Source organism: Bufo gargarizans, chromosome 9, assembly GCF_014858855.1.
Source record: "Bufo gargarizans isolate SCDJY-AF-19 chromosome 9, ASM1485885v1, whole genome shotgun sequence".
Lineage (NCBI taxonomy): Eukaryota > Metazoa > Chordata > Amphibia > Anura > Bufonidae > Bufo > Bufo gargarizans.
In genome coordinates, this window is record NC_058088.1 from 67,722,427 (window position 1) to 67,745,492 (window position 23,066).

The window sequence follows — 23,066 nt, forward strand, 5'->3', positions numbered from 1 at the left end:
AGGTCCCGTAACAGAGAATCTGGCTTCATGTCAGCAGAGAATCAGTCTGCATGTCATAGCAGAGAATGAGGCTTCACGTCAGCCACCACTGCAACAGTCCATTGGCATATATTTAGGCCCAGCACACACACAGGCAGAGGAGAGAGGTCCCGTAACAGAGGATCTGGCTTCATGTCAGCAGAGAATCAGTCTGCATGTCATAGCAGAGAATCAGGCTTCACGTCAGCCACCACTGCAACAGTCCATTGTCATAAATTTAGGCCCAGCACCCAGGCAGAGGAGAGAGGTCCCGTAACAGACAATCTGGCTTCATGTCAGCAGAGAATTAGTCTGCATGTCATAGCAGAGAATCAGGCTTCACGTCAGCCACCACTGCAACAGTCCATTGGCATATATTTAGGCCTAGCACACAGGCAGAGGAGAGAGGTCCCGTAACAGACAATCTGGCTTCATGTCAGCAGAGAATCAGTCTGCATGTCATAGCAGAGAATGAGGCTTCACGTCACCCACCACTGCAACAGTCCATTGGCATATATTTAGGCCTAGCACACAGGCAGAGCAGAGAGGTCCCGTAACAGACAATCTGGCTTCATGACAGCAGAGAATCAGTCTGCATGTCATAGCAGAGAATGAGGCTTCACGTCACCCACCACTGCAACAGTCCATTGGCATATATTTAGGCCCAGCACCCAGGCAGAGGAGGGAGGTCCCGTAACAGAGAATCTGTCTTCATGTCAGCAGAGAATTAGTCTTCATGTCATAGCAGAGAATGAGGCTTCACATCAGCCACCACTGCAACAGTCCATTGGCATATATTTAGGCCCAGCACACACACAGGCAGAGGAGAGAGGTCCCGTAACAGACAATCTGGCTTCATGTCAGCAGAGAATTAGTCTGCATGTCATAGCAGAGAATGAGGCTTCACGTCAGCCACCACTGCAACAGTCCATTGGCATATATTTAGGCCCAGCACACACACAGGCAGAGGAGAGAGGTCCCGTAACAGAGAATCTGTCTTCATGTCAGCAGAGAATTAGTCTGCATGTCATAGCAGAGAATCAGGCTTCACGTCACCCACCACTGCAACAGTCCATTGGCATATATTTAGGCCCAGCACCCAGGCAGAGGAGGGAGGTCCCGTAACAGAGAATCTGTCTTCATGTCAGCAGAGAATTAGTCTGCATGTCATAGCAGAGAATGAGGCTTCACGTCAGCCACCACTGCAACAGTCCATTGGCATATATTTAGGCCCAGCACACACACAGGCAGAGGAGAGAGGTCCCGTAACAGAGAATCTGTCTTCATGTCAGCAGAGAATTAGTCTGCATGTCATAGCAGAGAATGAGGCTTCACGTCAGCCACCACTGCAACAGTCCATTGGCATATATTTAGGCCCAGCACACACACAGGCAGAGGAGAGAGGTCCCGTAACAGACAATCTGGCTTCATGTCAGCAGAGAATTAGTCTGCATGTCATAGCAGAGAATGAGGCTTCACGTCACCCACCACTGCAACAGTCCATTGGCATATATTTAGGCCCAGCACCCAGGCAGAGGAGGGAGGTCCCGTAACAGAGAATCTGTCTTCATGTCAGCAGAGAATTAGTCTGCATGTCATAGCAGAGAATGAGGCTTCACGTCAGCCACCACTGCAACAGTCCATTGGCATATATTTAGGCCCAGCACACACACAGGCAGAGGAGAGAGGTCCCGTAACAGAGAATCTGGCTTCATGTCAGCAGAGAATCAGTCTGCATGTCATAGCAGAGAATCAGGCTTCACGTCAGCCACCACTGCAACAGTCCATTGTCATAAATTTAGGCCCAGCACCCAGGCAGAGGAGAGAGGTCCCGTAACAGAGAATCTGGCTTCATGTCAGCAGAGAATCAGTCTTCATATCATAGCAGAGAATCAGGCTTCACGTCACCCACCACTGTAAGAGTCAATTTTCATAAATTTAGGCCCAGAACCCAGGCAGAGGAGAAAGGTCCCGTAACAGACAATCTGGCTTCATGTCAGCAGAGAATCAGTCTTCATATCATAGCAGAGAATCAGGCTTCACGTCACCCACCACTGTAAGAGTCAATTTTCATAAATTTAGGCCCAGAACCCAGGCAGAGGAGAAAGGTCCCGTAACAGACAATCTGGCTTCATGTCAGCAGAGAATCAGTCTTCATATCATAGCAGAGAATCAGGCTTCACGTCACCCACCACTGTAAGAGTCAATTTTCATAAATTTAGGCCCAGAACCCAGGCAGAGGAGAAAGGTCCCGTAACAGACAATCTGGCTTCATGTCAGCAGAGAATCAGTCTTCATATCATAGCAGAGAATCAGGCTTCACGTCACCCACCACTGTAAGAGTCAATTTTCATAAATTTAGGCCCAGAACCCAGGCAGAGGAGAAAGGTCCCGTAACAGACAATCTGGCTTCATGTCAGCAGAGAATCAGTCTTCATATCATAGCAGAGAATCAGGCTTCACGTCACCCACCACTGTAAGAGTCAATTTTCATAAATTTAGGCCCAGAACCCAGGCAGAGGAGAAAGGTCCCGTAACAGACAATCTGGCTTCATGTCAGCAGAGAATCAGTCTTCATATCATAGCAGAGAATCAGGCTTCACGTCACCCACCACTGCAACAGTCCATTGGCATATATTTAGGCCTAGCACACAGGCAGAGCAGAGAGGTCCCGTAACAGACAATCTGGCTTCATGACAGCAGAGAATCAGTCTGCATGTCATAGCAGAGAATCAGGCTTCACGTCAGCCACCACTGCAACAGTCCATTGTCATAAATTTAGGCCCAGCACCCAGGCAGAGGAGAGAGGTCCCGTAACAGACAATCTGGCTTCATGTCAGCAGAGAATTAGTCTGCATGTCATAGCAGAGAATCAGGCTTCATGTCAGCCACCACTGCAACAGTCCATTGGCATATATTTAGGCCTAGCACACAGGCAGAGGAGAGGTTCATTCAACTTTGGGTAGCATCGCAATATAATGGTAAAATGAAAATAAAAATAGGATTGAATGAGGAAGTGCCCTGGAGTCCAATAATATATGGTTATGGGGAGGTAGTTAATGTCTAATCTGGACAAGGGACGGACAGGTCCTGTGGGATCCATGCCTGGTTCATTTTTATGAACGTCAGCTTGTCCACATTGGCTGTAGACAGGCGGCTGCGTTTGTCTGTAATGACGCCCCCTGCCGTGCTGAATACACGTTCAGACAAAACGCTGGCTGCCGGGCAGGCCAGCACCTCCAAGGCATAAAAGGCTAGCTCTGGCCACGTGGACAATTTAGAGACCCAGAAGTTGAATGGGGCCGAACCATCAGTCAGTACGTGGAGGGGTGTGCACACGTACTGTTCCACCATGTTAGTGAAATGTTGCCTCCTGCTAACACGTTGCGTATCAGGTGGTGGTGCAGTTAGCTGTGGCGTGTTGACAAAAGTTTTCCACATCTCTGCCATGCTAACCCTGCCCTCAGAGGAGCTGGCCGTGACACAGCTGCCTTGGCGACCTCTTGCTCCTCCTCTGCCTTGGCCTTGGGCTTCCACTTGTTCCCCTGTGACATTTGGGAATGCTCTCAGTAGCGCGTCTACCAACGTGCGCTTGTACTCGCGCATCTTCCTATCACGCTCCAGTGCAGGAAGTAAGGTGGGCACATTGTCTTTGTAGCGTGGATCCAGCAGGGTGGCAACCCAGTAGTCCGCACAGGTTAAAATGTGGGCAACACTGCTGTCGTTGCGCAGGCACTGCAGCATGTAGTCGCTCATGTGTGCCAGGCTGCCCAGGGATAAGGACAAGCTGTCCTCTGTGGGAGGCGTATCGTCATCGTCCTGCCTTTCCCCCCAGCCACGCACCAGTGATGGACCCGAGCTGCGTTGGGTGCCACCCCGCTGTGACCATGCTTCATCCTCATCCTCCTCCACCTCCTCCTCATCCTCGTCCTCCTCGTCCTCCAGTAGTGGGCCCTGGCTGGCCACATTTGTACCTGGCCTCTGCTGTTGCCAAAAACCTCCCTCTGAGTCACTTCGAAGAGACTGGCCTGAAAGTGCTAAAAATGACCCCTCTTCCTCCTCCTCCTCCTCCTCCTCCTGGGCCACCTCCTCTTCCATCATCGCCCTAAGTGTTTTCTCAAGGAGACATAGAAGTGGTATTGTAACGCTGATAACGGTGTCATCGCCACTGGCCATGTTGGTGGAGTACTCGAAACAGCGCAACAGGGCACACAGGTCTCGCATGGAGGCCCAGTCATTGGTGGTGAAGTGGTGCTGTTCTGTAGTGCGACTGACCCGTGCGTGCTGCAGCTGAAACTCCACTATGGCCTGCTGCTGCTCGCACAGTCTGTCCAGCATGTGCAAGGTGGAGTTCCACCTGGTGGGCACGTCGCATATGAGGCGGTGAGCGGGAAGGCCGAAGTTACGCTGTAGCGCAGACAGGCGAGCAGCAGCAGGATGTGAACGCCGGAAGCGCGAACAGACGGCCCGCACTTTATGCAGCAGCTCTGACATGTCGGGGTAGTTGTGAATGAACTTCTGCACCACCAAATTCAGCACATGCGCCAAGCAAGGGATGTGCGTCAAATTGGCTAGTCCCAGAGCTGCAACGAGATTTCGCCCATTATCACACACCACCAGGCCGGGCTTGAGGCTCACCGGCAGCAACCACTCGTCGGTCTGTTGTTCTATACCCCGCCACAACTCCTGTGCGGTGTGGGGCCTGTCCCCCAAACATATGAGTTTCAGAATGGCCTGCTGACGTTTACCCCGGGCTGTGCTGAAGTTGGTAGGGAAGGTGTGTGGCTGACTGGATGAGCAGGTGGAAGAAGAGGAGGAGGAAGCCGAGAAGGAGGAGGTGGCAACAGGAGGCAAAGAATGTTGCCCTGCGATCCTTGGCGGCGGAAGGACGTGCGCCAAACAGCTCTCCGCCTGGGGCCCAGCTGCCACTACATTTACCCAGTGTGCAGTTAGGGAGATATAGCGTCCCTGGCCGTGCTTACTGGTCCACGTATCTGTGGTTAGGTGGACCTTGCCACAGATGGCGTTGCGCAGTGCACACTTGATTTTATCGGATACTTGGTTGTGCAGGGAAGGCACGGCTCTCTTGGAGAAGTAGTGCCGGCTGGGAACAACATACTGTGGGACAGCAAGCGACATGAGCTGTTTGAAGCTGTCTGTGTCCACCAGCCTAAATGACAGCATTTCATAGGCCAGTAGTTTAGAAATGCTGGCATTCAGGGCCAGGGATCGAGGGTGGCTAGGTGGGAATTTACGCTTTCTATCAAATGTTTGTGAGATGGAGAGCTGAACGCTGGCGTGTGACATGGTTGAGACGCTTGGTGACGGAGGTGGTGGTGGTGGTGTTGGTGGTACATCCCCTGTTTCAGCTGGGCGGCAGGTGCCAACGTTCCTCCAGAGGCGGAGGAAGAGGCCGAGGCGGCAGCAGCAGAATAGGCCGAGGCGGCAGCAGCAGAAGAGGTAGCAGGGGGAGCCTGAGTGACTTCCTTGGTTTTAAGGTGTTTACTCCACTGCAGTTCATGCTTTGCATGCAGGTGCCTGGTCATGCAGGTTGTGCTCAGGTTCAGAACGTTAATGCCTCGCTTCAGGCTCTGATGGCACAGCGTGCAAACCACTCGGGTCTTGTCGTCAGCACATTGTTTGAAGAAGTGCCATGCCAGGGAACTCCTTGAAGCTGCCTTTGGGGTGCTCGGTCCCAGATGGCGGCGGTCAGTAGCAGGCGGAGTCTCTTGGCGGCGGGTGTTCTGCTTTTGCCCACTGCTCCCTCTTTTGCTACGCTGTTGGCTCGGTCTCACCACTGCCTCTTCCTCCGAACTGTGAAAGTCAGTGGCACGACCTTCATTCCATGTGGGGTCTAGGACCTCATCGTCCCCTGCATCGTCTTCCACCCAGTCTTGATCCCTGACCTCCTGTTCAGTCTGCACACTGCAGAAAGACGCAGCAGTTGGCACCTGTGTTTCGTCATCAGAGACATGCTGAGGTGGTATTCCCATGTCCTCATCATCAGGAAACATAAGTGGTTGTGCGTCAGTGCATTCTATGTCTTTCACCGCTGGGGAAGGGCTGGGTGGATGCCCTTGGGAAACCCTGCCAGCAGAGTCTTCAAACAGCATAAGAGACTGCTGCATAACTTGAGGCTCAGACAGTTTCCCTGGTATGCATGGGGGTGATGTGACAGATTGATGGGGTTGGTTTTCAGGTGCCATCTGTGCGCTTTCTGCAGAAGACTGGGTGGGAGATAATGTGAACGTGCTGGATCCACTGTCGGCCACCCAATTGACTAATGCCTGTACCTGCTCAGGCCTTACCATCCTTAGAACGGCATTGGGCCCCACCATATATCGCTGTAAATTCTGGCGGCTACTGGGACCTGAGGTAGTTGGTACACTAGGACGTGTGGATGTGGCAGAACGGCCACGTCCTCTCCCAGCACCAGAGGGTCCACTAACACCACCACGACCATGTCCACGTCCGCGTCCCTTACTAGATGTTTTTCTCATTGTTATGGTTCACCACAACAACAAATATATTATTTGGCCCAATGTATTGTATTCAAATTCAGCGGGATATAAATTTGAGGCCTAGTATTTAGGCGCTGGGTGACCGGTATGGATTTAGTGACAGAATTAGACTTGGAAATGCACAGAAGCGTGTGTGTGAAGTTATTCTGAATGACCCTATGTGCACCTTCAATATGATCTACCCTTTTAGGGATAGATTTCAAATAGCTCTGATATAGCAGAAACGACTAAATTATGAAATTGCTAAATTGGGAATTGTATTTCAACCCAGAACAAAAAATGTGCTTTGACGGACACTAAATAACTTTCCCAGCCACAACAGGACAGCGGTAACGAGAGATTTAGCGGGATATAAATTTGAGGCCTAGTATTTAGGCGCTGGGTGACAGGTATGGGTTTAGTGACAGAATTAGATTTGGAAATGCACAGTAGCGGGTGTGTGAAGTTATTCTGAATGACCCTATGTGCACCTTGAATATTATATACCCTTTTAGGGATAGATTTCAAATAGCTCTGATATAGCAGAAACCACTAAATTATGAAATTGCTAAATTGGGAATTGTATTTCAACCCAGAACAAGAAATGTGCTTGAACGGACACTAAATAACTCGCCCAGCTACAGCACTAAGGACAGATTTAGCGGGATATAAATTTGAGGCCTAGTATTTAGGCGCTGCGTGACAGGTATGGGTTTAGTGCCAGAATTAGACTTGGAAATACACAGTAGCGGGTGTGTGTGAAGTTATTCTGAATGACCCAATGTGCACCTTGAATATTATATACCCTTTTAGGGATAGATTTCAAATAGCTCTGATATAGCAGAAACCACTAAATTATGAAATTGCTAAATTGGGAATTGTATTTCAACCCAGAACAAGAAATGTGCTTAAACGGACACTAAATAACTCGCCCAGCTACAGCACTAAGGACAGATTTAGCGGGATATAAATTTGAGGCCTAGTATTTAGGCGCTGGGTGACAGGTATGGGTTTAGTGCCAGAATTAGACTTGGAAATACACAGTAGCGGGTGTGTGTGAAGTTATTCTGAATGACCCAATGTGCACCTTGAATATTATATACCCTTTTAGGGATAGATTTCAAATAGCTCTGATATAGCAGAAACCACTAAATTATGAAATTGCTAAATTGGGAATTGTATTTCAACCCAGAACAAGAAATGTGCTTGAACGGACACTAAATAACTCGCCCAGCTACAGCACTAAGGACAGATTTAGCGGGATATAAATTTGAGGCCTAGTATTTAGGCGCTGGGTGACAGGTATGGGTTTAGTGCCAGAATTAGACTTGGAAATACACAGTAGCGGGTGTGTGTGAAGTTATTCTGAATGACCCAATGTGCACCTTGAATATTATATACCCTTTTAGGGATAGATTTCAAATAGCTCTGATATAGCAGAAACCACTAAATTATGAAATTGCTAAATTGGGAATTGTATTTCAACCCAGAACAAGAAATGTGCTTGAACGGACACTAAATAACTCGCCCAGCTACAGCACTAAGGACAGATTTAGCGGGATATAAATTTGAGGCCTAGTATTTAGGCGCTGGGTGACAGGTATGGGTTTAGTGCCAGAATTAGACTTGGAAATACACAGTAGCGGGTGTGTGTGAAGTTATTCTGAATGACCCAATGTGCACCTTGAATATTATATACCCTTTTAGGGATAGATTTCAAATAGCTCTGATATAGCAGAAACCACTAAATTATGAAATTGCTAAATTGGGAATTGTATTTCAACCCAGAACAAGAAATGTGCTTGAACGGACACTAAATAACTCGCCCAGCTACAGCACTAGGGACAGATTTAGCGGGATATAAATTTGAGGCCTAGTATTTAGGCGCTGGGTGACAGGTATGGGTTTAGTGCCAGAATTAGACTTGGAAATACACAGTAGCGGGTGTGTGTGAAGTTATTCTGAATGACCCAATGTGCACCTTGAATATTATATACCCTTTTAGGGATAGATTTCAAATAGCTCTGATATAGCAGAAACCACTAAATTATGAAATTGCTAAATTGGGAATTGTATTTCAACCCAGAACAAGAAATGTGCTTGAACGGACACTAAATAACTCGCCCAGCTACAGCACTAGGGACAGATTTAGCTGGATATAAATTTGAGGCCTAGTATTTAGGCGCTGCGTGACAGGTATGGGTTTAGTGACAGAATTAGACTTGGAAATACACAGTAGCGGGTGTGTGTGAAGTTATTCTGAATGACCCAATGTGCACCTTGAATATTATATACCCTTTTAGGGATAGATTTCAAATAGCTCTGATATAGCAGAAACCACTAAATTATGAAATTGCTAAATTGGGAATTGTATTTCAACCCAGAACAAGAAATGTGCTTGAACGGACACTAAATAACTCGCCCAGCTACAGCACTAGGGACAGATTTAGCTGGATATAAATTTGAGGCCTAGTATTTAGGCGCTGGGTGACCGGTATGGATTTAGTGACAGAATTAGACTGGGATATGGCCAAAAAATAAACAGACTATTGCTGGTTAAATGCACTTGGTGTGACAGCTTCACCCTGATGTAGGCTTTAGCCAAAAAACAACCACACCATTGAGGGTTAAATGCACTTGGTGACAGGCGCAGCTTGCCCCTGATTTAGTATATGGCCAAAAAATGAACAGACTATTGCTGGTTAAATGCACTTGGTGTGACAGCTTCACCCTGATGTAGGCTTTAGCCAAAAAACAACCACACCATTGAGGGTTAAATGCACTTGGTGACAGGCGCAGCTTGCCCCTGATTTTGTATATGGCCAAAAAATGAACAGACTATTGCTGGTTAAATGCACTTGGTGTGACAGCTTCACCCTGATGTAGGCTTTAGCCAAAAAACAACCACACCATTGAGGGTTAAATGCACTTGGTCGCAGCTTGTGCTGGCGCACCACAAGACACAAAATGGCCGCCGATCACCCCAGAAAAATGTGACTGACAAACGGTCTGTGCAGCCTAAAAACAGTGAGCAATTGAGGATCAGCAGCTCAATGATCCACAGCTGCAGATCGATCAGTTAATCAAGTCCTTTGGAGGAGTTAATCTGCCTAATCTCGCCCTACTGTCGCAGCCGCAACCTCTCCCTACGCTAATCAGAGCAGAGTGACGGGCGGCGCTATGTGACTCCAGCTTAAATAGAGGCTGGGTCACATGGTGCTCTGGCCAATCACAGCCATGCCAATAGTAGGCATGGCTGTGATGGCCTCTTGGGGCAAGTAGTATGACGCTTGTTGATTGGCTGCTTTGCAGCCTTTCAAAAAGCGCCAAGAAAGCGTCACAAAAGCGCGAAGAAAGCGACGAACACCGAACCCGAACCCGGACTTTTACGAAAATGTCCGGGTTCGGGTCCGTGTCACGGACACCCCAAAATTCGGTACGAACCCGAACTATACAGTTCGAGTTCGCTCATCCCTATAGTTAATTCTCCTTTTTTTAAATCCTATTCTTATCTGTATAATCTGTTTATTTAAGAGACCCCTTATATAAGCTTTAGATGCATCCCAGACCACGTATACTCCCGCTGAACCACTATTTAAATAAAAAAAAATAGCTCCATGTCCTTTCCCAAGGTCACATTGTGATCCAACAGGTTTAGCCATACAGTATTCACTGTATATCGTTTAAAATTACCTCCTGTTAGGCTTCACTTCTACTGTTACTAGAACCAGTGTGTGGTCTGAGAATCATCTAGTGTAAAAAACTGTCACTCTTCTCTGTGCTATAAACTGATTTCCAAACAACATGTCCGTCCTAGAAAAAAACATCATGTGATTTACTATAAGATTAATACATTTTGAGTGATGGAATATGTACTCGTCATTAGTGATGAGTGAATCAAAGTCTACAAAGTGGACTTCAATTCGTAATTTCAGGGAAAATTTTGTGCAAGATCTTCAGTCAAGATGATGGTGGCTCGCTCGTTGTGATCAACTGGATAAGGTAAGTATGATTTTTATTTTATTTTTTTACCACCATTCAGTGAAACAAATAGATTTTTCCTGAATGGCAGTAAAAACAACAACAACAAAAAAATACTTACCTCATCCAGTTGATCACCACGAGCCAGCCAGCACCATTTCGATTGAAGATCTTGCACAAAATTCCATGCATGGTGATGTATGATGTCACCATGCTGGCTTACATGATGCTGCGTGAGATTTTGCGCCACATCTTCAATCAAGATGGCAGCAGCTGGCTTGTGGCAATCAAATGGATAAGGTAAATATTATTATTTTTTGTTTATTTTACACTCTGTGAATATGGCATCTAAAGGGGTACAATGATGGAGAGCAGCGCAAACTCTATTACCTCTCAAAGCACCCACTGCTTACAAAGAAATGCTCTTTGTGATGAAGTCATTTCTCGCAAAACAATTTTTTTGCAAAATTTGAAGCAGCCAAATCAAATTTCTACAATACTCTGCTCATCAATTTCCACCGTATATATCACACCACCCCATTTCCTTGATCAGATTTTTCTTATAGTGAATTTGACTTGGTCTTACTCTGTTAGTGATTCTATACAACTCTTCATGCATTGGGCAATGGGCAACAATAATCAGCATTTATCCTTATCCTGCAAGAATTCTTGTACGATCAATAAGACTTCTGATGTGTAGGAGAAGGGAATATAAACTCCTGCTACCACACATCTCGTATTCTCTATGCTTGCGTAAAGAGAAACATAGTGTCCACTTTTTAGGATATTATTTCTCAGGGTATGCCTTTATGAATAAGTATAGTGACACTCCTACTATATCTACCCAGTAGATGCATCATATGCGTCTCAGTAGGCATATAACAGCTGGGAGATACTTCCAAATTATTCGTAACACTGCAAAATTTTTGCATCCTATCCCCCATCCCTCTAACATTCCATGTAAAAACTGTAGTTCCCATATTTTTGTAAGTCATACAAAAGGGTATTGAGAACTACTGGAAAAGGGAAGAAGAGAGTGAGACAAACAAACAAAAAAATATTATTCCTGCTTTCCCCTGCCCTGCCCCCCCTTTCCCTAAACCCCACTTAGTTTACTGATTCAATCTAAATAAGATCATATACACCAAAAATCTCCAAGTGGACTATGCCCCTCTCCTACACCCCTTATAATGACATATATTTTCTATCTACCTGGCAAAGTGTCTCACTACACCATTTAACCCCAAGTTTCCTACCCTTATAGTCCCTCAGATTCAAGCCATTTATTGGTGTCCTGCGGTGAGGAAAAAAATAGAAAACAAGTCTTATAGACCACTCTTAATTTGACTAGGTATAGAAGAGAATAGTTGATTTTTGCTCAGTGTACCTTTTTTTATTTAACATCCAGACTCCTCTCTTTCCTTTTGCATTGCAATTGAGTAGTCCGGATAGAGTGACACTTTAGATCTGTTAATCTCCAATGTGTCCATAGATCTTATCTTGCGCATAATCATATCTCTCTCTTTAACCACTTCAGCCCCGCTAGGTGAAACCCCCTTCATGACCAGGCCACTTTTTACACTTCGGCATTACACTCCTTTCACCGTTTATCGCTCGGTCATGCAACTTACCACCTAAATGAATTTTACCTCCTTTTCTTCTCACTAATAGAGCTTTCATTTGGTGGTATTTTATTGCTGCTGACATTTTTACTTTTTTTGTTATTAATCAAAATGTAACGATTTTTTTGCAAAAAAAATGACATTTTTCACTTTCAGCTGTGAAATTTTGCAAAAAAAACGACATCCATATATAAATTTTTCGCTAAATTTATAGTTCTACATGTCTTTGATAAAAAAAAAAATGTTTGGGCAAAAAAAAAATGGTTTGGGTAAAAGTTATAGCATTTACAAACTATGGTACAAAAATGTAAATTTCCGCTTTTTGAAACGGCTTTGATTTTCTGAGCACCTGTCATGTTTCCTGAGGTTCTACAATGCCCAGACAGTAGAAAACCCCCACAAATGACCCCATTTCGGAAAGTAGACACCCTAAGGTATTCGCTGACGGGCATAGTGAGTTCATAGAACTTTTTATTTTTTGTCACAAGTTAGCGGAAAATGATGATGATTTTATTTTTATTTTTTTCTTACAAAGTCTCATATTGCACTAACTTGCGCCAAAAAATAAAAAATTCTAGGAACTCACCATGCCCCTCACAGAATACCTTGGGGTGTCTTCTTTCCAAAATGGGGTCACTTGTCGGGTAGTTATACTGCCCTGGCAATTTAGGGGCCCAAATGTGTGAGAAGAACTTTGCAATCAAAATGTGTAAGAAATGACCGGTGAAATCCGAAAGGTGCACTTTGGAATATGTGCCCCTTTGCCCACCTTGGCAGCAAAAAAGTGTGACATATCTGGTATCGCCGTACTCAGGAGAAGTTGGGGAATGTGTTTTGGGGTGTCATTTTACATATACCCATGCTGGGTGAGAGAAATATCTTGGCAAAAGACAACTTTTCCCATTTTTTTATACAAAGTTGGCATTTGACCAAGATATTTTTCTCACCCAGCATGGGTATATGTAAAATGACACCCCAAAACACATTCCCCAACTTCTCCTGAGTACGGCGATACCAGATATGTCACACTTTTTTGCTGCCAAGGTGGGCAAAGGGGCACATATTCCAAAGTGCACCTTTCGGATTTTGCAGGCCATTTTTTACACATTTTGATTGCAAAGTTCTTCTCACACATATGGGCCCCTAAATTGCCAGGGCAGTATAACTACGCCACAAGTGACCCCATTTTGGAAAGAAGACACCCCAAGGTATTCCGTGAGGGGCACTGCGAGTTCCTAGAATTTTTTATTTTTTGTCACAAGTTAGCGGAAAATGATGATTTTTTTTTTCTCTTTTTTCCTTACAAAGTCTCATATTCCACTAACGTGCGACAAAAAATAAAAAATTCTAGGAACTCGCCATGCCCCTCACGGAATACCTTGGGGTGTCTTCTTTCCAAAATGGGGTCACTTGTGGTGTAGTTATACTGCCCTGGCAATTTAGGGGCCCATATGTGTGAGAAGTACTTTGCAATCAAAATCTGTAAAAAATGACCGGTGAAATCCGAAAGGTGCACTTTGGAATATGCGCCCCTTTGCCCACCTTGGCATCAAAAAAGTGTCACACATCTGGTATCGCCGTACTCAGGAGAAGTTGGGGAATGTGTTTTGGGGTGTCATTTTACATATACCCATGCTGGGTGAGAGAAATATCTTGGCAAACGACAACTTTTCCCATTTTTTTATACAAAGTTGGCATTTGACCAAGATATTTTTCTCACCCAGCATGGGTATATGTAAAATGACACCCCAAAACACATTCCCCAACTTCTCCTGAGTACGGCGATACCAGATATGTCACACTTTTTTGCTGCCAAGGTGGGCAAAGGGGCACATATTCCAAAGTGCACCTTTCGGATTTTGCAGGCCATTTTTTACACATTTTGATTGCAAAGTTCTTCTCACACATATGGGCCCCTAAATTGCCAGGGCAGTATAACTACGCCACAAGTGACCCCATTTTGGAAAGAAGACACCCCAAGGTATTCCGTGAGGGGCACTGCGAGTTCCTAGAATTTTTTTTTTTTGTCACAAGTTATCGGAAAATGATGATGTTTTTTTTTTTTTTTTTTTTCTTACAAAGTCTCATATTCCACTAACTTGCGACAAAAAATAAAAAAATCTAGGAACTCGCCATGCCCCTCACAGAATACCTTGGGGTGTCTTCTTTCCAAAATGGGGTCACTTGTGGGGTAGTTATACTGCCCTGGCAATTTAGGGGCCCATATGTGTGAGAAGTACTTTGCAATCAAAATGTGTAAAAAATGGCCTGCAAAATCCGAAAGGTGCACTTTGGAATATGTGCCCCTTTGCCCACCTTGGCAGCAAAAAAGTGTGACACATCTGGTATCGCCGTACTCAGGAGAAGTTGGGGAATGTGTTTTGGGGTGTCATTTTACATATACCCATGCTAGGTGAGAGAAATATCTTGGCAAAAGACAACTTTTCCCATTTTTTTATACAAAGTTGGCATTTGACCAAGATATTTATCTCACCCAGCATGGGTATATGTAAAATGACACCGCAAAACACATTCCCCAACTTCTTCTGAGTACGGCGATACCAGTTGTGTCACACTTTTTTGCAGCCTAGATGCGCAAAGGTGCCCAAATTCCTTTTATGAGGGCATTTTTAGACATTTGGATCCCAGACTTCTTCTCACGCTTTAGGGCCCCTAAAAAGCCAGGGCAGTATAAATACCCCACATGTGACCCCACTTTGGAAAGAAGACACCCCAAGGTATCCAATGAGGGGCCTGGCAAGTTCATAGAATTTTTTTTTTTTTCGCATAAGTTAGCGGAAATTGTTTTTTTTTTGTTTTTTCTCACAAAGTCTCACTTTCCGCTAACTTAGGACAAAAATTTAAATCTTTCATGGACTCAATATGCCCCTCAGCAAATACCTTGGGGTGTCTTCTTTCCAAAATGGGGTCAGTTGTGGGGTGTTTGTACTGCCCTGGCATTTGAGGGTCTCCGCAATCATTACATGTATGGCCAGCATTAGGAGTTTCTGCTATTCTCCTTATATTGAGCATACAGGTAATGAGATTTTTTTTTCCGTTCAGCCTCTGGGCTGAAAGAAAAAAATGAACGGCACAGATTTCTTCATTCGCATCGATCAATGTGGATGAAAAAATCTCTGCCAAAAAAAAAAATGGAGGGGAAAGGCGTCTGCCAGGACATAGGAGCTCCGCCCTACATCCATACCCACTTAGCTCGTATGCCCTGGCAAACCAGATTTCTCCATTCGCATCAATCGATGTGGATGAATAAATAATTGCCGGGATTTTTTTTTTTATATAAATATATATATACAAAGTGTTTGCCAAAGCATAGGAACGCCGCCTCCTCCTCAGCTCGTATGCCTCGGCAAACGTATCTGTCACTGCAGAGGAGAAAATCCCGTCTTGCAGCGCCGCATACACCGACTTGCGTGTAATCTGACAGCAGCGCAATGCTTCTGTCAGAATGCACATCGGTGCTGCAGCTGGTCAATCGGTTGGTCCACCTGGAAGGTAAAAAAAGAAGAAAAAAAAAAAAAGAAAAAAACAGGCCACAACGCAATAATTTTATTAACTTTGGAACAGAACATGTAACTTTAACTTTTGGAACTAAACATTAACCTGTTTGCTTACCTGTTTTTTTTTTTTTTTTTTTTTTTTTTTTTTTACCTTTATAGAACAAACCTCTCCTTCCCCATGGGTCAATGTGCAAAGCGCAAATCGCCCAAAGATGTGGCGAAGTGCGTTATGCACTTTGTCCCATGTGAAAGGAGACGTTTGCAGCAGCAGTGAGTGAATGGGCCCTAATAGCCCTGTGTGCCTGTCCTGGTGAGATGATCCCTATGCTAATAGTGTACCTGTGAGTGGTACTTCCGGAAACACTCTCCAAAGCATAGGGCAGGGTGGTCCGGACAGTCAGGACAGAAATAGCGGGTGTCACGCCTTATTCCACTCCTGCTACAGACATCTTTTTCGGGGTGACTGTTGGGTTGAGGTACCAGGAACATTGGGGAAATGTCGCTCGTGTAGACGGCTAACTACACTGGTGGTTGGGGCCACGGAACCTCCTGGATACAGGAGGTTCTCGATGATCTCTTCCTGAAATTTGAGGAAGGATCCAGTTCTCCCAGCCTTACTGTAGAGAACAAAACTATTGTACAGAGCCAATTGAAATAAATATACAGACACCTTCTTATACCAGCGTCTGGTGCGTCGGGAAACTAAATACGGAGACAACATCTGGTCATTGAAGTCGACCCCTCCCATGTGGAGGTTATAGTCGTGGACTGAGAGGGGCTTTTCAATGACACGGGTTGCTCGCTCAATTTGTATTGTCGTGTCTGCGTGAATGGAGGAGAGCATGTAAACGTCACGCTTGTCTCTCCATTTCACCGCGAGCAGTTCTTCGTTACACAGTGCGGCCCTCTGCCCCCTTGCAAGACGGGTGGTAACGAGCCGTTGGGGGAAGCCCGCGCGACTAGTTCGCGCGGTACCACAGGCGCCAATCCGTTCTAGAAACAAATGCCTAAAGAGGGCCACACTTGTGTAAAAATTGTCCACATAAAGATGGTACCCCTTGCCGAATAAGGGTGACACCAAGTCCCAAACTGTCTTCCCACTGCTCCCCAGGTAGTCAGGGCAACCGACCGGCTCCAGGGTCTGATCTTTTCCCTCATAGACCCGAAATTTGTGGGTATAGCCTGTGGCCCTTTCACAGAGCTTATACAATTTGACCCCATACCGGGCGCGCTTGCTTGGGATGTATTGTTTGAAGCCAAGGCGCCCGGTAAAATGTATCAGGGACTCGTCTATGCAGATGTTTTGCTTTGGGGTATAAATATCTGCAAATTTCTGGTTGAAATGGTCTATGAGGGGCCGAATTTTGTGGAGCCGGTCAAAAGCAGGGTGGCCCCTGGGACGGGAGGCGGTGTTGTCACTAAAGTGCAGGAACCGCAGGATGGCCTCAAAACGTGCCCTGGACATGACAGCAGAGAACATGGGCATGTGATGAATCGGGTTCGTGGACCAATATGACCGCAATTCATGCTTTTTTGTCAGGCCCATGTTGAGGAGGAGGCCCAGAAAAGTTTTAAGTTTGGAAACTTGGACTGGCTTCCACCGGAAAGGCTGGGCATAAAAGCTTCCCGGGTTAGCTGTGATAAATTGTGTGGCATACCTGTTTGTTTCGGCCACAACTATGTCTAAAAGCTCCGCAGTCAAGAACAGCTCAAAAAATCCCAGGGCCGAACCGATCTGAGCCGTCTCAACCCGAACTCCAGACTGGGCAGTGAAAGGGAAAACTACAGGTGCGGCTGAAGTTGGGGACTGCCAATCAGGGTTTGCCAGCACCTCTGGGATTCTAGGGGCTCTACGGGCACGTCTTTGCGGTGGCTGCGACGGGGTCACTACTGCACGTGCCACCGTACCAGCTTCAACTGCCCTTCTGGTGCTCGCTACTTCACCAGGTTGTACGGCAGTGCTGGTACTAGGTCCAGGGAGGGCTGGGCTGCTGGTGTATGCCTCACCACGTAATCCGACAGCACCAGCCCCACTCTGCTGCTCTTGAAGCGGATCCTGCGCAACCTGCGGTCTAGCGACACGGGGCCGGGTACGCCTGGTGGTATCAGGGACCTCAGCCTCCTCATCCGAACTTTGGGTCAGAGAGCCACTGCTTTCTACAGGTTCGTTTTCTGACCCGCTGGATTCATCAGATGAGGGTTCCCACTCCTCATCCGACTGGGTCAGAAGCCTGTAGGCCTCTTCAGAGGAATACCCCCTGTTAGACATGTGGGCAACTAAATTTAGGGGTATTCCCTGAGACTACCCAAGAAAAAAAAAGCAAGCCTGTCTTACAAAGGGGAGGCTAGCGAAGTACCGGAGGCCGCTGCGGTTGATAAAAAATATCAAAACTGATTTTTTTTATCGCCGCAGTGCGTGTAAAGTGAATGTGCAGTGATCAAAAAAAAATTTTTTTTTTGTCACTGCGGTGGGGCGGGTGTGGGCGAACGCACGTGTGGGCGACCGATCAGGCCTGATCGGGCAAACACTGCGTTTTGGGTGGAGGGCGAACTAAAGTGACACTAATACAATTATAGATCTGACCGTGATCAGTTTTGATCACTTCCAGATACTATAAAAGTACAAATGCTGATTAGCGATACGCTAATCAGCGAATAACGGACTGCGGTGCGGTGGGCTGGGCGCTAACTGATCGCTAACTACCTAACCAAGGGACCTAAACTATACCTAAAACCTAACGGTCAATAACAGTGAAAAAAAAAAGTGACAGTTTGCACTGATCACTTTTTTCTTTTCACTTGTGATTGACAGGGGTGATCAAAGGGGTGATCAAAGGGTTAATTGGGGTTCAGGGGGGTGATCTGGGGCTAGTATGTGGTGTTGGTGTACTCACTGTGAAGCCTGCTCCTCTGCTGGATCCAACCGACGAAAAGAACCAGCAGAGGAGCAGGCAGCCATATAACAGATCATATTTACAAATATGATCTGCTATCTGGCACTTTGATTGGATTTTTTAAAAATCAGCAACCTGCCAGCCACGATCATTGGCTGGCAGGTTTTTGACGAAATACTGCTGTGCGAAATGCCGGCGCGAACTGCGCATGCGCGCGCGCATATTCGCGTCATCTCGCGTCTCGCGAGATGACGCGTATATGCGTGACTGTGCGCAGCGCTGCCACCTCCGGAACGCACATGTGCGTTAGGCGGTCCGAAGGTGGTTAAATGAGAACATTTTAGCGATTATGGTCCGGGGGGGTATTAACAAACATGTGGATTATAGCTGGAATTGTATATGCTCTCTGATCAGTAAATATATTAGAAAGGATGTCGTGACCCACCATCTCAGAGAGTTCTTCAAATAATAAATTAGAAAAAATATTGAAAAGGTGACTTCAGTTTATGAAAAAAAAAAAGATGGAACCAAGTGAAGACCCTTAGCTAGAACTTCAAATTGAGATATTTCAAAAAAAATAGTGGGTGATAGAACAACTACTTTAATAGCGTTTGGAAATTAAAAATATTTTTTTTTTGTTTTTTGGCATTGAAAGGGTAACTAGTAGTGTTGAGCGAAGCGAAGCACCCAAAATGGAATTCAATCAGAAGTTTCGAAAAAGTTTGATTCACTACGAATCCAAATTTCCTCGCACGTCATAGTAACAAATATTTTTTTTCTAAAATGGCTGCTGCATATACTACAAAGTGAAAGTAAGAAGCCCGGGAATGCTAGATAACCCATAATGCCATTCAGCCAGCCAATCGGCAGATAGCCATTCTCTGTTATGTCACAGCCCTATAAAAATCCTCATCCCGTGTGGTCTCCACCATTGTCCTGTGAGCTGGCCATAGGGAGAGACATGTCAAGCGCTCATACGCTAGGGACATTGTTGCTGAAAACAATTAATAGAATATTGCTGTGTGCATCACGTTCTAGTGCACCGACATTCTGAATTAGCATGGAGCTTACCATGGCAGAGCTGGAGAGCTTCATAAGTGCCTAGGCTGCTATGGTAACCAATTGGAGCCCTGCTATTTTAATGCGGGGGCTCCGATCAGAAGGAAGAAGGAGCCGTATCTCTCTGCTTTACCTCACAGATTCTATGATTGGCTTTGAATGCGGCATCTGAGGGGTTAAATTACAGGATTCAGCAGGATCGCTGTTCCCTGTCATTGCGGCAGGGTATCTTCTGTATGATACAGCCAGCACTCACCATGTATGGAGCAGGATCACAGCAGCAGCATTCTCCATACATTCCCTCAGTCACAGTGACATATGGATATACCTGTTGTATAGCAATTTTCAATTAATTAATTTAGAACAAATCAAATTCCTTGGCTTAATTTTCAAAACTTTGCTCATTTCTAGTTACTAGGCCTGATAGGGGTTGGTATTAGCAGTGCCTTTTATATATGAGCTAGGCCTTTTGGATACAGCCTCTTAAAGGGGCTATCCAAAGTCTAAAACATGCCCCCCAATGCCTGGGCCCCTCATATAGATTATACTTACCCCGCTCCCCGGAACCTGTGTAGCTCCTGATCCCTGCATGGGTGCTGCTGCTGCATCACCCAGTCGCGCAGATGGCAAACTAAAATTGTGGTGCTGGCCGGGGAAGGGGATGGGCAGGCCGGCCTGCGCCTCTTCATAACTTGGCGGATCCACCGCCAGCTATGGGCCTTTATTAAGCCCGTAGTCTAAAAAACGCCAATCTTAATAAATGTGCCCCTATCTGCAGTGGAATGGAAAGTGTACGTTTTTGTGTTTGTGTTATGAGACCTCCAGTACATGCAGTTTATTGTGATGTATCTTGCTCAATATTTTATGTGAAAGTTATGATTTTCTCCAGAAGGAATCTATTATGGTCTTAAAGGTGACATTAAGATCACCTAATATGATTGTCCCTTCTGCAAATAGTTTAAGATCATCCAATGATTTTGATAACCAGGTGGCCAGCTTGGAATTTGGTGCATAAATATTTTCTAACGTTAAGGTTATAAATATACCTGCACCTCGAAGTGCACTCAGTTAAACTATCTTAATGATAATATTCAAAAGATGCTCATACTGTAAAAATGCAGTTAATGTAGCAATTGGTTCTATGTGACTTCTGCTTGATTTCAGCTACCGCGCTAATTCTGAGGTAAATACCTTACCTCAGGATTAGTTTGGTAGCTAAAATTGAGCAGAGGCGCCATAGAACCATTTGCCAAAACTCCCATTATCAGTGTATAAAATAGTATTAAGCAGTGACTAACAGCACTTTCTCAACAACTCCTCATATTCGAAAGAAACTAGGATATAGTTGAAAATGATATGGTCTAGTAGTCCTATATAATTATTTTAATAAAATGTACCAACTGTGATGTGGAAGAAATGTAGTAATATAGTACCCGGAAATGTGTACAATAGCCACACTAAGGCATATCAGTTTTGTTCTACTGCAGTAAATATAAAGTTTCAGGTAGCCTCAGTTGGTCACTTGGCTGTAGTCTTGTGGTTCTTTTTTTTGTAACGTGTTTTTTTTTTTTGTAACAGGTCACCATGCTTTTCTCTTGGGCAGATTTGAGAGATCTTTTACGGTGTCACTGGGATCCAATATAGGACTTTCACAGGCCGTTTTCCAGATCCATTGGTGTGGATAGTCACTCTGTTCCCATATTCCATAATTGCAATGCCAAAAATGGAAAAGACAGGCGTATTCTAAATCATGTCCTCTCAGGGTCTCTAGGAGTAGTTTCAGAAGGCGCCTCATATTGTATGGATTGCTTTTTTCTAGTAGCTTTGTGGATCTCAGCTGTGTCGACATAAGAGACTATACCACATATAAAATCTCTAGGTTGCTCTCCAACCAAGGCTTAGGCTATAGGCCTACAGTATATGGATTCGCTCAATGGTATTGGCGAACACTGGCTTTTGCCCTAGTCTGTCAGTGAAGATCTTAATGGCTACTTTTGATAACGATTAAGCTGACCAAACCTCTGGTAAGCCTTTAATACTCCTTCTGCTTCTAAACTCCTGGTCTTCAATGAGGATTAATGCTTCAGAAATGTCCTCATGTTGAACAATGACCTTCTAGGACCTCTTAGAATAATATTACTGCATTGCAGGTGGTCTCTTCGTCTTCCACCCTGTGGCTAGTGATGAGCAGCATAGGCAATATTCGTATTTGTGATATATCCCAAATATTTTGCCTAATATTCGCCATAAATTCTAGAATTTGGGATACAGTCATTATTTTCTTGATTGCAATAATTGTCAATATAATATATTTGCTATAAAAATTTGCGATTAGAATATTTGCGATCAACACTAGTAAGGGGCAGGCAACTTTCCTATTGGTTACTAGGGATGTTGCTAAACTCAGACCAAGATATTGGCAGAGGCAGTGAGGGATCATGGGTACTGATGAAAAAAAAAAGTTGAATATTCACGATTATGAAGATCTAGCACTATAGTCTAGATCTTTGCAAATTCTCGAAGTGCCGATATTCGCGATTAGAATATTTGCGATCAACACTACCTGTGGCCTATTTGATGTAGTTTGGCATTTATGTCAGCAAGTTCTGCTAGTGCTGGGCTCAGTGCTTTTGTGAGTGACTTGTATAGAAAAGATTTTGATATTTGGAGTGAAGCAGCATTTCCTTACTCAGTATGTATCTGCATTTTCTGCTGTGGTAGTTGGTGACTCAGGAGCCATATTGAAATGTGGGCTTGGAGAAAACACTGTCTTTTTATGTAGGAATTTCTGTACATCACCTTGCAGAAGTGTTGCTTTGCTTCTCAGTGCAATATTTAGATATCTTCACCATCCGAGATTAGTATGAAGCTGGAGTTATGTTTTTTTTTTTTTTTTTTTAGGCTGTGTGAGAGTGCTTTTATCTTATGCAGCCATTTCAGACAGACTCCAGGCTCCTCCCCAAAGGATATTTTAATTTACACAGTATACTGAATAATATATGACTATGGTTTGAATTTAAGGTTGTAAAGTATTAATTATGAATATGGTTGTTTTTATTTCCTGGAAAGTCTAAGTACAGTGAGATATAACTTATCAGTCGCATCAGGGGAATTATTAGTCAGACTGTTAGTCTTCAATGTTTTTTGCTGGCCCTGTAGGTGGTAAATGTGATTTTGGCCAGGGGACTTTTCCTTAAGTGGTAAATCAAGCTCACTATTTCCAATCAAGGTTCACAACATTTCTTATTGATTTCCCTTTTTTCTGTGAGGGCTTTGTGTAGTTTTTCTTTTTAGCTGCCTTCCTCAGATGATTCTCTTTTATAGACTTGAATTGATACAAAGAAAAAAAGAACAAAATAATAATAATTGGTAAAACTAAACTTTAGACTAAAATGCACTTTAAAGCAACTGCCTAATAAACCAATAGGCTATTGAAGTGACATTGTCAATTATGTCAAGAAGTTAAATGGTTAT